Genomic DNA, 18,906 nt, shown 5'->3' with positions numbered 1-18,906 from the left:
ACATCGATTTGGGAAATGCTGCTGAGTGTATTTGCTCCATTGCTGACTCTAACATGAAACCCCTCTTTATGTTCTTGCTCTGCCTTTAAGTCTTCTTGTTACACTTATGGGCCCTCATGAAGCTTACCTTTTTTTCTTTTGTCCTTCTCCTTTATGCTATAATACAGTTAATGTTTTTTCAATGCGGAGACCTTCTCCTAATTTTCACCTGCACCCATGAGTGATGGACATACTAAGAAGAATGGAGATGCACCGCCCAATTTGGCAATACTGTATCATTTTCCTTTTAATCCTTTTAATAACCATAATTTTTAAAACTTGGTGGGTTTACTTGAATCCTTCATAATTTGTATTTTTCAAAACTAGAAGACATAACATTTAGAGATATACTATCTTGGGTCTCTCTGGGGAAGAAGGAGTGTTTGCAATGGATATAACTGAACTGTGTCATACTTATCCCTTCATTTTTTCCTTCCAAAACAGATTGATGATAGTGTGCTGCTCAGCACACTGATGAATATTGTTGTGGTTTCTTTTGTTTAGTGTTTGATTTTGTTACACATTTCCCCAAATCCCCTTTCCTATCCATTCATCGTGCCCGTAACCCTCGTCCCCCGGGCTGTGCGATTTATTAAGGTGCAACTACACCATAAATGGATCACACACTTGCTGAGGCGGATGTGCATGACCTTCTATACCTGAGCAATATTCTAGACCAGCCCCATCAACATCCTCATTCATGCCTTTTGTTGTGTGTTTTATAAACACTTATTCTCATCCAACCACTCTTGACTCTGAGACAGTAATAGATAACTCTTAGATTAATCCTGCAGTTTGAGTTCGCATAAGTGAGAGTGGCATCTTCTATTCTGTCTTTCCTGTTAGCACACTAGCCTGCTAATACTATCTCCTACCACCCCCTTAAGATGCCATCTTGGGAAAAACCTTGCAGTAAGACTCCTCCTTTGCGCCATCTATTCAGGTAAGAGAAGAATTATGGTGGTCATTACAACCCTGGCGGACGGTGTTAAAGGTGCGGTAATACCGCAAACAGGCCGGCGGACAAAAAAAGGGAATTATGACCATGGCGGAAACCGCCAACAAAGACAGCCACTTTAACACTCTGACCGCCATGGCGGTACAGACAAGCAGCACGGCGGTCACCGCCAACAGACAGGCGGAAGACAATGTACCGCCCATAGTATCACAACCCGCCAATCCACCACCTTTTCCGGGGCGGATTCACTGTGGATAAAAACACGGTGGAAACAGTTTCTGCAATGGGAAAACGCTCACCTGAACACATCCCACGAGGAAGGAGGACACCCTGGAGGCGGAATTACAAATCCTACCTGCCCTTCTCTTCCTACTCATCTACGAAGACCGGCGGCGGCGGCGGCGGCGGCAAAGACAACCGTGAGTACTGCACCTACGACATAGGGGAGGGGGGAGGCAAAAGTCAGGGGGACACACATGCAACACCCCCACCCCCACCCTCACCCACTACAACACACACACCAATGCATTTACAAACATCACAGTAACAACCCCCACCCCCCCCGGAAGAATGCAAAGACAAAACAAAATCAGTTCAAACATTGTAATGTATCAATATACATGTGTCAATTATATACAGATATATATAAACTCATACAAAGGTATGTACAGTACGAGAAGTAGTGCAGATATGCACATCTCAATGTCCGTGCACCACTAGGCAAAAAATGCATGGGCGAGGCCCACACAAGATACCTGTCCACAAACGGAGAGAACACTGCCGGGGCATCAGAGAGAAAAACAACAGGCACCTCAGGGGGAAGGGAAGGGGGGGCACCTCAGCCGGATTACAGCACCACGCCAAATCCACGACGGGGCTCCATGCCCATTGATGTATCTGGGGAGTGTAAAGCCACAGTCTCACAAGTCTCTACAGTGGGTGGATTGCCCACTTTTACATCCTGGGGAGTGCAAAGCCACAGTCTCTCAAGTCTCTCCAGTGGGTGGGTTGCCCACTTTTACATCCTGGGGAGTGCAAAGCCACAGTCTCTCAAGTCTCTCCAGTGGGTGGGTTGCCCACTGTTACATCCTGGGGAGTGCAAAGCCACAGTCTCTCAAGTCTCTACAGTGGGTGGTTTGCCCACTTTTACATCCTGGGGAGTGCAAAGGCACAGTCTCTCAAGTCTTTCCAGTGGGTGGTTTGCCCACTGTTACATCCTGGGGAGTGCAAAGCCACAGTCTCTCAAGTCTCTACAGTGGGTGGTTTGCCCATTTTACATCCTGGGGAGTGCAAAGCCACAGTCTCTCAAGTCTCTACAGTGGGTGGTTTGCCCACTTTTACATCCTGGGGAGTGCAAAGCCACAGTCTCACAAGTACATAACAGCCTACACTGGTTCTGGAGGGGGACTGGTGCCCAGAGTGCTTCATCCTGTGAAGGACAGAGGTAGTGGATGGATCTCTCCACTGGTTCTGGAGGGGGAATGGTGCCCAGACTGGATTAGTCTCCCTGTGACAGTTCCTGTCCCGTCACAGTCCCAGCTGCACATGGGATAACGATGCTTGATGTGGCGGTCTATTCCTTCTTCTGCGGTTCATGCCCTGTTCAGCGGTTCATGCCCTGTTCAGCGGTGCTTGCCCTGTTCAGCAGTGCATGCCCTGTTCAGCGGTGCTTTGCCATGGCGGTCTCTGGACTGTTCAGCGGTGCTTTGCCATGGCGGTCTCTGGACTGTTCAGCGGTGCTTGACTTGGCGGTCTTGCCCTGTTCAGCGGTGCATGCCCTGTTCAGCGGTCCTTGCCCTGTTCAGCAGTTCATGCCCTGTTCAGCGGTGCTTTGCCATGGCGGTCTCTGGACTGTTCAGCGGTGCTTTGCCATGGCGGTCTCTGGACTGGGCATTGTTGTGTGGCATGACAGTCCCTCATTGCCCAGCGGGGCTGTGGCTGGCGGGGCTCTCCTGGGCAATGCCTATGGCGGTGGTCTCCTGACCAGTGACGGTACTTGGGCCCTCCTGGGCAATGACTCTGGCGGTGGTCTCCTGACCAGTGACGATACTTGGGCCCTCCTGGGCAATGACTCTGGCGGTGGTCTCCTGACCAGTGACGATACTTGGGCCGTCCTGGGCAATGACTCTGGCGGTGGTCTCCTGACCAGTGACGATACTTGTGCCCTCCTGGGCAATGACTCTGGCGGTGGTCTCATGACCAGTGACGATACTTGGGCCCTCCTGGGCAATGACTCTGGCGGTGGTCTCCTGACCAGTGACGATGGTGCTGGCGGTGGAGTGCCGGCCGCCGGGAAGGATGCCGCCCTTCTCTGCTGTGATGCTCACACCAGGCTGTGCAGACTTCTTCTGGCCCTTCAACACCTTTGGAGGAGTCACAGCTGACTCTGCAATCCCCCTGGAGCCCCTGTGAGTTGTTTTGCCTCCAGGAGTCTTCAGCCGGTCCCGTCGGCCACTTTCCAACTTCAGAGCCTTTACAGGGGGTGGACTGGCAGTGCCTTGGCTCCGTGTCACACTGCCTGCCCTGGTGGCCGGTGCACTCCACACACCTTGAACACGCACCACTGGTACTGGAGGCTTTTTGGCTGAGGCGCTACGACGGGACTGATGAATTGGAGGGGTGGGGGCAAAAAGGTCAACTTTGCAGAGGGACAGTTCCTGACGAACACTGGGATGGGTAGCTGGAGGGGGTCTGGGAGTGGAGGAAGAGGAGGTGGTTGTAGGAGGTGTCACTTTAGGTGTTTTGTGTGCAGGTGCAGGTACTGGAGGCTGTCGTGAGGTGGATGGATGTTGGGTGTGTGGGTGCCCGCGTTTGTGTACTTTGGGAGGGGGTGTCACAGACACACTGGGAGAGGACACAGGGGACATGTAAATGGGAGTGGGGGTGGTGAGTGCAGGTGAGCGGGGTGTGGTGCTGGGTGTTCTGGTGCGAGTCCTAGTGCCTGTAGATGTAGTGCATGCAGGTGAGAGTGTAGACGACACTGGGAGGGAGGAGGGAGACGATGAGGAGGGGGAAACAGTGGATGCAGTGGATGTTGCTGTGTCTGTATGTGTGATGCTTGCATGAGTGCCTGTGGGATGTGTGGTGCCTATGTTTGCCTGAGCTACTTTTGTGTGTTGAGGTGTGTACATGCTTGTCCGATGGTGTGCTTGGGATGGGCTGTGGTACAGGGGATTGGGTCTGGGTGAGGGAAGTTGGAGGGGGGAGGCTAGACACAGGGACAATGGCTGCCATCAGTGCTAAGGCCAGAGATTGCAGGGTTCGCTGAAGGGCAGGCTGACCAGAATGAATGCCCTCCAGGAATGCATTACCGTGTTGCAACTCCCTTTCTACACCCTGGATGGCATTCACAATGGTAGACTGCCCAACAGTGAGTGACCTGAGGAGGTCAATGGCTTCCTCACTGAGGGCAGCAGGGGTGACTGGGGCAGGGCCTGAGGTGCCTGGGGCGAAGGTGATGCCACCCTCCTGGGTGAGCAGGCACGGGGCGAACGCTGAGGGGCTGCTGGGAGGGCGGTGCTGGTAGGGGAGGTGGCAGCTGTACCTGTAGAAGTGGGGGGCACAGATGCTGCCACCACCACAAGGGAGCTCCCATCGGCGGACGAGTCCGTGTCGCTGGTTGGTGATCCGGTGGCCGACGTGAAGCTCCCCTCGCCCTCCGTCCCACTGGTGCATTCTGAGTCCGTGGTGTGGCCCTCGATGGCCATGTGGGATGCAGCCCCCTCATGCTCCGGTGCCACTGTACCTCCGCCTGATGATGCTGATGCACAAAAGAACAGGGAGAGCACAAAAAGGGGTGGGGAAACAGAAGAAAGACAGGTTGAGTGCATGGCTTACGGCTACCGTTGGCGGACAATACAGATACAGCAGCCCCCTGCACTACGCCGTGCTCCTGGCCTCTACAGATGCAATTCCTGGGATCTGGCCTACATGGCTATGGTGGACATCTGCACACATGGATGACACAGGGGCATGTATACCTGTACTTGGCACTCTACTGCGGTGGGGTGGAGTGCCACATGGCCTGCATTACGGAGGGGCCTAGCCTACGGAAGTCGCCCTGGCCTAGGGAAACCCACAGCCCTCCTCCCCCACCCAGACCCCTCAACTGCACGCAAAGTCCCCAGAATGATAGTGTACTCACCCCCTTGTGTCTGCTGTGATGCCCTCAAGCGCCCATCCAACTCAGGGTAGGCCACCGCCAGGATCTGGAACATCAGGGGGGTCATGGTGCGACGGGCACCCCTCCCACATTGGGAGGCCATTCCCAGCTGAGCCTCCGCCGTCATCTTGCTGCAGCGGCGAATGTCCTCCCATCTTTTCCGGCAGTGGGTTCCCCCGTCTCTGCTGGGCCCCCAGGGTCCGGACTTCCTTGGCGATGGCACGCCAAATGTCCTTCTTCTGGTGGGCACTAACCTACATGACATGCACAAGGGAAGAGGAGAAGTCATTACCAACTGCACCGTCGATGTAAGTGTCCCCCCTCCCTACCCTTGCCATGTGGCACATGCATTCACATGCATCCATGTTCCCTGACCTCTGCCCCCTTCCCTCTTACAACCAGCCCTCTCCACCCAGGCATAGCCCATACAACGTGCTCCCAGTGTACTTACCTGTTGGTCTGGAGGACCGTAGAGTAGCGTGTACTGGGGAGGACCCCGTCTACTAGTTTCTCCAACTCCTGAGCAGTGAGGCAGGGGCCCGTTCCCCAGACGCAGCAGCCATCGTCGCTTCCAGACCGAGGTCACAGCAGCACTTGCAGTGTAGGTCCTCTCCTGTCGAAGACCAGGTATCGAGTGATTGAAGTGATAGAAAATGGCGGTGATGTCCGCGGCGGTGACGTCAGCTGCGGTGCGTATCATCACCGCCGGTGCACTTCGTCATTGGCTCCTGGGACCCATAGGGTCCAATGTCAACCAATGCAGCATTGCGCCACGGTCTACCACCGCCTACCGCGACGGGGTACAACGCCAGCGCAGTGACCTCACATTCCCATTTGTCCCAGTTTAGAGGTCAGGCAGCCGCCATTTCAGGGGCCCACATGGCTTCATTTACTTCTGCGTCACACATAGCTAGGCCTACACTCAACACATATACAGGAATGGTTTTGTGTTTGGTGTAGTGTTCTGTGTATCTGTGGGTACATACCTGGAAATTAGTTGACTCTGTGGTCGCTGTTGTCCTTCCTAGGCACCGTCAGCTGGGACAATTGAGAAGATGGCGGAATCCTCCGGTGTACCGACCGCTGGTGGACCTGTCGACAATGGAGGAGCGACATTTAATCATCACCTACAGGTTTGACCGTGCCACAATCCAGGAACTATGTACCCAGTTGGAGCCTGACCGGATGTCACCAATCCGCTATCCCACTGGAATCCCCCCTGACGTTCAGGTGCTGTCAGTGCTCCATTTCCTTGCAAGTGGGTCTTTTCAGACAACAGTGGCCATGGCATCAGGGATGTCCCAGCCTATGTTTTCCAACGTGTTGTCCAGAGTGTTGGATGCCCTGCTGAAACACGTAAGGAGATACATCCTTTTCCCTGAGGTGGAGGATTTGGCTTCAGTGAAAGGTGACTTCTATGCCCTTGGACATATCCCCAACATCATAGGTGCTATTGATGGGACCCATGTAGCTCTGGTCCCCCCCCACAGGAGTGAACAGGTGTACAGGAACCGGAAGAGTTATCTTTCGATGAATATACAGATGGTATGTTTGGCAGACCAGTACATCTCGCAGGTAATGCTATGTTCCCTGGCTCTGTGCATGACACCTACATCCTGCGGAATAGCAGCATCCCTTATATGATGGGTCAACTCCAGAGGCACCGTGTGTGGCTATTAGGGGACTCTGGTTACCCCAACCTGTCCTGGCTATTGACCCCAGTGAGGAATCCCAGGACCAGGGCAGAGGAACGCTACAATGAGGCCCATGGGCGGACTAGGAGGGTGATCGAATGCACCTTCGCCCTCCTGAAGGCCAGGTTCAGGTGCCTCCATATGACAGGTGGTTCCCTATTCTACTCACCGAAGAAGGTGTGCCAGATCATCATCGCCTGCTCGATGCTTCACAATCTAGCTTTGCGACGCCAGGTGATTTTTCTGCAGGAGGATGGTCCAGATGACGGTGTTGTGGCAGCTGTGGAGCCTGTGGAGCCTGTGGACAGTGATGAGGAGGAAGCTGAGGAAGAAGACAACGACAACAGGGAGTCAGTCATACAGCAATATTTCCAGTGACACACAGGTGAGAACATTTTCATTTTTACCATTACATTCACTGTCACACGTCTTCCTCTATCCTCTGTGTAATTTCATAGCATTATTTGGTAACTGAGTTGTACCTTTCCATTACGGTTTCACAGGTGTGGTTACCAATGTGTGTTATCTGCTTGCATCCTTCAAGGACTTGTGATGTGTGACATAGGTATGTTGGCTTTACAACTAGAAACGCATTTTTACACTGTCATTGATAATACATTTTACCAAATCACAGACTGACTCCAGATTGTTTTGTGGTTCAAGGGTGTTTATTGAAGTGCTAAAAAATGGAGGGGGGTTGTACTATGGTGATGGGGGACGGTGGAGGAATGTCCATGGCAGAGTCCAATCCATTGGTCACACAGGTGCACTGCCCATATGGGCATAGGAAGTGGAGCTGGGGCAGTTAAAGTAATGACAGGGTAACAAAGTGAGACAGTGGGAGGACAATCAGGGTGGTCTCATTTCCTGGCGGGGGTCTTGCCATCTTGCTCTGTCCTGTTCCTGGATCTCAGGGACCGCTTGCGGGGTGGTTCTCCGTCTGCAGGGGGTGGGGTGCTGGTGTGGTGGTCCTGTGACGGGGCGTCCTGTCCACTAGCGCCGGCGGAGGTGGTGGGCAGTTCATCGTCCATGCTAGTGTCAGGGGCCCCTTGGAGTGCCACAGTGTCCCTCAAGGTCTGCTGTATGTCCTTCAGCAACCCTACGATGGTGCCCAGGGCGGAGCTGATGGTCCTGAGCTCCTCCCTGAACCCCAAATACTGTTCCTCCTGCATGCGCTGGGTCTCCTGAAACTTGGCCAGGACCATCGCCATCGTCTCCTGGGAGTGGTGGTATGCTCCCATTATGGAGGTTAGGGCCTCGTGGAGAGTGGGTTCCCTTGGCAGAGCTGCTATCGTCACTGTGGGCCTCTTCTGTGGGTGGAGTGGAGTTGTCTGGACCCTCCGGTGTGGTGACGGTCCTTCGTGATCCTGCAGGGGCATAAGTGCATGATTATTGCATGTGTGTGTGTCATGGTGTGCAATGGGTGGGTGAGCGTGTACCCCAGTGCTAGCATTCCAGTGTGGGGGCTTGTGTGATGATGGTTGGCGGGGTGTTATGGGTATGTGCTGTGGGCATGCTTTAGTGAGGGGTGACCATGCTTTGTTGTGTCATGCAGGGCTTGGTGTTGGGATTTGTGGTTTGTGTTATGAGTACATTAGTGAGGAGTTGGAGTGACAGGGGAGGGTGTAAGGGTGGGGGTGTGTGATAGCATGCAGGTAGGGTGGGGGATGTAATAGTTAAGATTTGACTTACCAGTGTCCATTCCTCCACCGACTCCTCCGAGGCCCTCTGGATGCATGATAGTCAAGACTTGCTCCTCCCATGTTGTTAGTTGTGGGGGAGGAGGTGGGGGTCCGCTGCCAGTCCGCTGAACCACGATGTTGTGCCTGGAGACTGCTGAACGCACCTTCCCCCGTAGGTCGTTCCACCTCTTCCTGATGTCCTCCCGATTTCTTGGATGCTGTCCCACTGCGTTGACTCTGTCGACTATTCTGCGCCATAGCTCCATCTTCCTGGCTATGGATGTGTGCTGCACCTGTGAGCCAAATAGCTGTGGCTCTACCCGTAGGATTTCCTCCACCATGACCCTGAGCTCCTCCTCGGAAAACCGGGGGTGTCTTTGGCGTGACATGGGGTGGTGTAGGTGATGTGTGGGGTGGTGTATGTGTTGATGAGTGTGGTGATGTGTAGTGGTGTGTGGTGTTTTGTGCGTGGATGTTGTGTGGGTGATGGTGATTGTGCCTCTGTGTGGTAGGGTTGTCTATTCTGTCCTCTCTCTCTGGCCTTCGTCTCTATTTTTTGGTCGTAGGGGTTTGTGGGTGATGTGGGTGTGTGTTTTATATTGTGTTGGGTGTGTGGGAGTGTTGTGTGTATGTGTATCAGGTGTGTGTATTTTGAATTGTCCAATGTGGCGGTGTTTTGGAGATGTGTGTGTATTTTGAGCGCGGCGGTGTGTACCGCCAATGGAATACCGCGGCTGAAAGACCGCCGCATGGATTCGTGGGTCGTAATAGCATGGGCGTGTTTCTGTTGGCGTGGAGGTGGAGGTTTTGTTTTCACCAGTTTAACACTGACCTTTGGTGTGGCGGAGTTGTGTGGGTGTCTGAATTTCGGCGGATTCCGAAATGTGGGTCATAATAGCTGTGGCGGGATTCCGCGGTCGCGGCGGTGTATTGGCGGTCTTCTGCACGGCGGTAAGCGCCTTTTACCACCAATGTTGTAATGACCCCCTATGTATTGAAGTGAACTTGTTTAGTTAGAAAATAAACCCTACTGAAGAAGATGTCTGTGTTTATCTAGGTTTTTGTAGGCAAACAAGGCATTGGCAACCGTCCCCTAAAGGTCAATATAGTTACAGATGGCAGTAAAGAAAGGGTATAAGTAAATGGCATATTTGTTTAGCAGAATTAAAAAAACAGGGTACACTAAAAGACAGCTGTGCAAACTAAAACACCAAAATAAACATTTGAGGCATAAATCAGGCAAAATAAATGATCCCCTTATTATTTTAACAAATACAAAAACCCACCCTTTCTACCCACAACAAGCACACCTTTCTCCCTGACAAATAGCCCTGTTCCTAAAAAGACCAACAAAAAGTCCAATGTGAAAACTGGTCGAAAGTCCCTCTCCACCCTCTCCACCCACAAGTGTCCATCCCACCAAAAAAAAAAAAAAAAAAAAGAGCCAAAAGAGGATGTACACCACGTGGGCCCGCAGTTCGTCCAGAGTTGCCTTTGTGTGTGTCACCCAGCAGGCCACGCGTGCACAGTGTTGCAGGACATGGCGTTAGAAGTTGTGGTCTGAGCACGAGGTGGGGGCAGCAGTGGTGGAATGGAGATGGGCTGATGCTAGCTGGGGGCTGTGATGATGGTGCCACTGGGAGGCTGTGGGCTCCGATGCAGGTTGTAGGAGTGACGACGGGCAGGCATGTTGGCTGCTGCCTAGGCCTCCTCCTCCTCCTGAAGGGCCATCAGCTGCTGATATTCATTTTGGGTGCCCTTCAGACTCTGCCACCATGGTCGAGGTGTTGTAGCAGGAAAGAAAAAGGAAAATGACAAATTATAAACTGTGCTCTGTGAAAACATTTTTTTAAAAAGTAGAGTGTCACAGTAGAAGTAAATTGTTGGTCTCTTAGGGCCATTGGAATTTGATGTGGCTGATTAAGACGAGTCACATGGCCATTTTTTTACCCACAAGTGCCTCACTGTAGTTGACGAATATAAAAAGGGTAAGATTTGAGCTGGGGTGAATCCATTATGAAAGCCATGAAATATGAATCACTTGTAGGTAAATGTGACGCATGACAAAAGGGATTTTTCAATTTTTGTTTTGGGTGGTTGGGACACATCTTTGGAAAGAATAAAGGACTGAAGTACTAGGAGGTGACAGACCTTTTAAGTTTGAAATGCATTGGCAACTTTGTAAATGCTGCATTAACTGAAACAGATGCACATTGCACAGACAACACTATTGTACTGCTCAATTGAACCACACTGCAGTTATGTTATAGTAGCATGTGAGACTAGTGGGGAGAGAGGTATGATGATGGGTGGGAGGATACATATCTACCTTGCTTCAACTACAGTGAGTTAAGGGAGATGACAGAAAATTAAAATACCCCCACTTTGAACCAAAGTTTGATAACAAAGCAAAGAGGGTGAAAAGACACATCCCTCTCCAGAACAGCTCCCTTTTTTCTTGATCAAATCAATTACACATTCATCTTTTCATTCATCTATTCTATTCACCCTTTGATAGCCACCATTAAATCTTTAAACTCTTTCATCCAGTCTTTCACCATTCCATTCCAGCCATCCATATATCCACCCTTCCATCCATACACTCACCTATCCAGTATCCACCCTTTCAAACACCCTGCTTTCACTTATCCTTCCTTTTTCCCACGTATCGTTCATTACCATTGTTCATTACCATCCACCCATTCCTTACCCGAGCATCCGCTTTTACCTATTCACCCTTCACCCATTGAGGCATCCTTTCACCCTTTTCACTCCTTTCATCCATCCTATCACCCACCCATGCATCTCCTATCAGTACGAGCTTATGTCTGCTGATTTGCGGAGAAAAGAGGCCATTAAGAACTCAACCCCGCTGTAACTGCTAAACCAGGGGCTACATAAGCAACACAGTTGCAGTGAGTATATTAGTAATTGACAATGAGCAAGAGCAATATGGCTTACTAACATCCGTTCCTACTGCCACAGGTTGTCCCCTTCCGACCACTGCCACATCTGGTGCACTGGTGCTGCTTCTGGCCCCGCATTGGTCGTTGGTGCAGCTCGAAAAAACATTACACATTTTATATTCCAACAAAAATATAACCACAATACATCATTAGAGTTCTATCTTCTTCTATCATTCACTTTAGGAATGTGTTGGTTGTTAAAAACGTTAGGTAGACAAATCAACAGCAAACATTTTGTAATGGAAGAGCTGAGCTAAGTCACTGAAGTACAATAAAGGTGAAGGATACTTTGGTCAATTCCGGAGAACCTATGGTGAGATCTTGGTTGGCAAATGCAATGGGCATGAGCAAGGCAAAGAAAACCTTCACAAACATGCGTAGAAAAGCTGACTTGGGCATGCAATGTGGTTGGTAGAGTACCTGGCCTAAAAATCTGCCCACTTAGCATTAAAGTACCAGTCTGTAAGAAGGTAGACAGGCACAGTAAAACTAAAGGAAAAAATATTTGGAATGAGAAGAGGTGAAAATTAGGGACATAATAATAATATAACAAGAAGACTTACGGGGCCAGCAAATCCACCAGCATCCACACTGGTGGTGGCACTGGCGCCCTCAACTCCTCCTGGACCCATCTCTGGTGCTGCCTTCTTCTTTCCTGTGGGTGCTAAGGTGAGAAATAAAGAAGATTAAAAACAAAAGATTAGTGGTACAGTTAATCTCCCAAAAAATATATTTTGACAAGCAGAGGCAAACACAGTAACATTTTAATTTTCTAAATCAGATTGCCTACTATTGATCGACTGAATTCGAGTTGGCCTATTATTTTTACTTTCCTAATTCCTACACCTAAGCCCTACTCTAAATTTCCTAAACTATGGGACATATTGACAAACTTTTGACACAAACCAGCACCGCAACCCTTCTTGTGGCACTGCCCTGCACCAAAAGAAAAGGGCAGGAAATTGCTATACCTACAAGATATGGGGCATTCCTGTCTTTGTTCCCTGCGCTGGTGCACAATGAGATGCCATGACTCAATGCACGTACCCCTGCACCATGTTGTAAGAGTGCCCGCATTGCAGGGGTTATTGTTTTTGCGCAGGAAGGGACACCTTCCTACAAAAAAACTATCACAAGAGGAGTTTTACTTTTTCTGTGTGCATTGCAGATTGCAGCACACATAAAAAAAGGAAACAAATAGGAAAAATAAAGGTATTTCTCCTTGTTGAATCTCTCTTACGCCTCCCTTGGGGAGGCGTAGGCTTTTGACACATTCCCTAAAAATGTGTCAAATGCCATGGGTGCTACATGGAAACAATGACAGTAACACCCATGGCACGTCTCCCTGTCGCAGGGCGAGTCAACGCAGCGACCTGCGCTGTGTAGTTTCAGTCCACATTTACAAGGCCATGAAAAAGTCACACAGGGTAGCATTAGGTGGCCTTGCATATATTGTCCTGCAGTGTGCGCCGCCGGACTATCACTAAACATGCCCAAAGGCCTTGTAAATATGGCCCTAGATTTACAACTACATGCCAATAACAATGCATTCCTATTGCAACCATTGATCCTTGCTTCTCAACCACCTTTGATAGGGTGAATCAGCCTCCTATTTTTTCAATGCAGGGATGCATACATACTATGATGATATCCTACTACACTTCATCAGGAGATTGTGATTGGGAGGGACTGCATTAGCTACAACAAGAAAGGCACAGAGAAGGGAATACTGACTCACTGATTTTACTTATTACAACTACCACAATTTTATTCTTGGTGACAGGAGGAGTCTCTGTCTGCATGGCTTCTTAAATAATACAGCCCAAACATGCACCCATGAGTACAATTAGGAAGGATTATATGACGGAACACCGAATTAAAAACAACTACTAACCTTAACAACGAGGTCGGAACACCGACCTCGTCCTTACTACTAATGATTTTACCACGAATGCCTTAACAACGATATTTCGTTGTAAAGGCATTCCTGATAAAATCATTAGCAATAGGCACCATTCACCCTACATCCCTCACCCCACCCCCCAACCCCACTCCAAAACCTAAAACCGCCTGACCCCCCACCCACTCCCCAAAACCAAAAACACCCCACCCTCCCAACCCCACCCTAAAACCTAAAACCCCCTGACCCCCACCCACTCCCCAAAACCAAAAACACCCCACCCCCCAACCCTACCCCAAAACCTAAAACCCCCTGACCCCCCACCCACTCCCCAAAACCAAAAACGCCCCACCCCAAAACCTAAAACCCCCTGAACCCCCACCTCCTCCCCAAAACCAAAAACGCCCCACCCCCCAACCCCACCCCAAAATCTAAAACCCCCTAACCCCCCACCCCTCCCCAAAACCAAAAACGCCCCACCCCCCCAACCCCACCCCAAAAGCTAAACCCACCACTTACCTTCGCCAACTCCCTTCTTTGTACCTTAACCACGCATGTTCGTTGTTCAGAACATACGTAGTTAAGGCACAAAAATACGAAGTCGTGGTTAAAAAAAGCGTTGTTACGCTTTCGTTAACCACGACTTTCGTAATAAAAAAGTCGTAAAAAAGGATGTTTCCCATTAGGAAGCGCTTTCTCACCTGGCTAGCTCAAACTGGATCACATAATAAATATTCATCATAAAGAAACTTTACCTTACCTTATCTCTGAGAGTCAGCACTGCTATTAGCAAAAAGAAAATGCATTGTGGAACACACACAACAAATAAATAACAATTACTCACTGAGCCCCGACACCTCAACGTCCAGCAGATCAAAAAGGTCCTGTTCATGTTTGATTATGTCCATCCAATAGTGCATCAACTGCTGCTGGGTACACTGGACCCCAGTGTCCCAAAGAACCAACCAGCACACCCTCCCCCATAGCAGTCAGTGCTCCTGAAGGCTGTAACCACTCCCAGCCCTTCCACCTGCTGCAAGCATGGAGGGGAGGAGGTGCTGCACAAAAAAAGACAAGTGCTGCCGGCTCCCCCCTTTGTGAAAATGGGGCACAGCTGCACCCGTTGGTGGTGCGGACGACTACAAGGTAAGCGACTAGCAGCCACATCAGCACCCCCACTCCCTCTGCTTCCCTCTGCCATGGAGCTGGGTGGGAAAAGGAATGGGGAAGAAATAGAAGGAAGGAAGAAAGAAAAACATATAAGAAAGTAAAGGGAAAACCAAAAGAAATTATTCAAAAAGTCACAGAAACACACCAAAAAAATGACAGAAATGTAAAATACACAAACACAAAGACACACACTGATGTAAAAAAGGAAAATAAGGACAGAATAATTTAGAAAAGGGTGGGATTTAAAGTTTAAGGCCCTCATTACAAGCCTGGTGGTAAATGTCGCCTACCGCTGTGCTGACGGCCACCAACATACCGTGACAGCGGCGGTATTCCGCTACGGGTATCATGACCCACACCGAGAAATACACCACAATACAGACACCCACACAAGTCCACCAGACCAAAGGTCAGTGATAAATTGGCGGTACCATAACCCACACTGTTACACCAACAGGAATACGCCCACAGTATCAGGAGCCACAAATCACCGCAGTGGTCTTTCAACCGCAGTAAACTATTGGCGGTACACACCGCCGCGCTCAAAATACACATACATTTACAAAAATACACCACATTGGACAATTCAACTACACACACCTGACACACATACACATACCACACCCACACACTCAGACCACTATAAAACATACACCTACATTACCCACAACCCTTTCAACGGAATAAAAGATTGCCAACAGAGAGAGACACAAGCCAGGAGCACCCACTCAATTTAGCAACAGAACACCATCACCAATACACCATCCACGCACCTCACAGCACACACCACAACACATCACCCCACACATCTCCCCACACATCCTCACACATATCACTCACACCACATCCAATGTACCCCAAAGACACCCCAGGGTTTCAGAGGAGGAGCTAAGGGTCATGGTGGAGGAAATCATCCGGGTAGAGCCAGAGCTATTCGGATCACAGGTGCAGCAGATGTCCATTGCAAGGAAGATGGAGCTATGGTTGAGGATCGTGAACAGGGTCAATGCCGTGGGACAGCATCCAAGAACAAGGTATGACATCAGGAAGAGGTGGAACGACCTACAGGGAAAGGTGCATTCCGTGGTTGCAAGACACCGGGTAGCTGTATAGAGGACTGGCGGTGGGCCCCCACCTCCTCCCCCACAACTAACAACATGGGAGGAGCAAGACTTGGCAATAATGCATCCTGAGGGCCTTGCAGGAGTAGCAGGAGGACTGGACTCTGGTAAGTCAAATCCTTACTACTATATCCCCCATCCTACCTGCATGCCATCACAAACACCAACCCCTACCCTAACCCCCATCACTCCACCACCTCACATATACCCCACTATCACAACCGACCCATCCCAAAACCAATCCCTGCATGTAACACCAATCCATGGACCCCCATCACAGACCTGCATGGACACCCATCACCACAGCATGCCCATTAGAGAGAATCACCTAGCCCACAAAATCACCACACACACAAGCCTAAGCTGCCAGGGCTATCCCAATCATACAGGGAAACAAACCCATGCACAAGATGGCAGATACAATAACACTGCATTTTCATCCCCACAGGACCCCTACTCAATGTCACCAGAGAGGAGTTGCCAGCCACACCCAATCCCCCCCAGAGGAGGCCCACAGTGATGACAGCAGCTCTGCACACCTGGATCACGATGACCAACCTGGCCCATCAGGGACCTCTGGACAGTCGGTTACTGTAGGAGGCTGGCCTGGCTTATAGTGGGTACCTGATGGTACTTACACCTTGTGCCAGGTCCAGTTATCTCTTATTAGTTGATACATAGTGTTCTAGCAGCTTAGGCTGATAGAGGTAGCTATAGCAGACAGGTTAGGCTGAACTAGGAGACATGCAAAGCTCCTACTCTACCACTTATATCATATAGGTACTATATCATAAGAAACACAATACTCAAGGTTACTAAAAATACAGGTACTTTATTTTAGTGACAATGTGCCAAAAATATCTCAGAGGATATACTCCTTTAGGAGGTAAGTAAAATACGCAAAATATACACACAAACCAAAATCAGGTAAGTAAACAATTAGAAAAATAGTGCAAACACTGTAGAATACAATAGGATGCAATAGGCCTAGGGGCAAGAAAAACCATATACTATGAAAGTGGAATGCGAACCACGAATGGACCCCTAGACTAATGTAGTGTATAGAAGGTTGCTGGGAATGTAAGAAAACACTAAGCGTGTCAGAGATACCCCACCCGAGACCCTGGAAAGTAGGAGTAAAGTACTGGTATTTCCCCAGAAACACACTAAACTTGTGATAGAGGATTCTGCAAAGACCACAACAGACTGCAAAGCACTGAAGACGGATTCCTTGACCTGAGGACCTGCAAGTCCAAAAGTCATGAAAGTGTCCGGGGGGGGCAGGAGCCCACTAAACCCCTGATGAAGGTGCAAAATGGCTGCCTCCAGATGGAAAAAGCTGAAGATTCTGCAACAACAAAAGGTGCTAGGAACTTTTCCTTTGTACAGAGGATGTCCCACGGAGGGCTGGAGGATGCAGAGTTGTTTTTTTGGCAAAAGACCACACAGAAGCCTTGCTAGCTACAAGAGTTGCACTTGAAGAAAAAAGGTGCTGCCCGGGCCCAGGAAGGACCAGGATGTCGCCACTTGGGAGAGGAGATAGAGGGGACCCTCAGCAATGCAGAGAGGCCATGCACAAGAAGGTAGCACCCACAGAAGTCCTTGAACATGGGTTCAAGAAGACTGAGCATAGTGGTCATCTCAACACTACAAAAGAGGGTCCCACGAAGCCAGAGGTCAACTCAGGGAGTTGAGCAATGCAGGACAGAGTGCTGGGGACCTGAGCTTGGCTGTACACAAAGGATTCCTTAGAAAGATCCACAGAAGCCCTAGCAGCTGCAGTTCAGGCGGTGCACAGGATTACTGTCTGGAGAGGGGAGGCAAGGACTTACCTCATCCAAATTTGGACAGTTGCACCACTGGACAGTCTGGGTCACGTGGGTACACCACCTGTGTTCCAGGGGCCATGCTCGTCAGGATGAGAGGGGTCCCAGAGCACCGGTGACACTGAAGTTTGGTGCCTGCTGGAGCAGGTAGAAGATTCTGTCAACCCACGAGAGATTTCTTTGTGGCTTCCAGTGCAGGATGAAGGCAGGCAGCCCCCAAAGCATGCACCACCAGGAAACAGTCAAGAAAGCCGGCAGGATTAGGCACTACAATGTCACTGGTAGTCTTCTTGCTACTTTGTTGCAGTTTTGCAGGCGTCCTGGAGCAGTCAGCAGTCGATCCTTGGCAGAAGTCAAAGAGAGAAGTGCAGAGGAACTCTGGTGAATTCTTGCAAGTCATTATCTGAGGAAAAGCACACTGGAGAGACCCTAAATAGCCCTCAGAGGATGATTTGCCACCTAGTCAGGTAGGCACTTATCAGGAGGGGTCTCTGACATCACCTGCTGGCACTGGCCACTCAGAGGCCTCCAGAGTGCTCTCACATCTCTGGATCCAAGATGGCAGAGGTCAGGGACACACTGGAGGAGCTCTGGGCACCGCCCCTGGGGTGGTGATGGACAGGGGAGTGGTCACTCCCCTTTCCTTTTCCAGTTTCCTGCCAGAGCAGGGACTGGGGGTTCCCTGAACCGGTGTAGACTCGCTTATGCAAGGAGGGCACCATCTGTGCCCTTCAAAGCATTTCCAGAGGCTGGGGGAGGCTACTCCTCCCCAGCCCTTAACACTTATTTCCAAACTGAGAGGGTGTATCACCCTCTCTCAGAGGAAATTTCTTTGTTCTGCCTTCCTGGGACTGGGCTTCACAGACCCCAGGAGGGCAGAACCCTGTCTGTGGGTTGGCAGCAGCGGTCGCTGCAGAGAAAACCCCAGAGAGCTGGTTTGGCAGTACCCGGGGTCCATAGTGAAGCCCTGGGGATGCATGGGATTGGCACCCCAATACCAAATTTGGCATTGGGGGACAATTCCATGATCTTAGAAATGTTACATTGCCATATTCGGAGTTACCATTGTGAAGCTATTTATACGTATTGACCTATATGTAGTGCACGCGTGTAATGGTGTCCCTGCACTCACAAAGTCCGGGGAAATGACCCTGAACTATGTGAGGGCACCTTTGCTAGTGCAAGGGTGCACTCACACTTAGTAACTTTGCACCTAACCTTCAGCAAGTGAAGGCTAGACATATAGGTGACTTATAAGTTACTTAAGTGCAGTGAAAAATGGCTGTGAAATAACATGTGCGTTATTTCACTCAGGCTACAGTGTCAGTCCTGTGTAAGATTTGTCTGAGCTCCCTATGGGTGGCAAAATAAATGCTGCAGCCCATAGG

Source organism: Pleurodeles waltl, chromosome 4_2 (assembly GCF_031143425.1).
Source record: "Pleurodeles waltl isolate 20211129_DDA chromosome 4_2, aPleWal1.hap1.20221129, whole genome shotgun sequence".
Classification (NCBI taxonomy): domain Eukaryota; kingdom Metazoa; phylum Chordata; class Amphibia; order Caudata; family Salamandridae; genus Pleurodeles; species Pleurodeles waltl.
Note: the sequence above shows the minus strand (reverse complement) of the source record.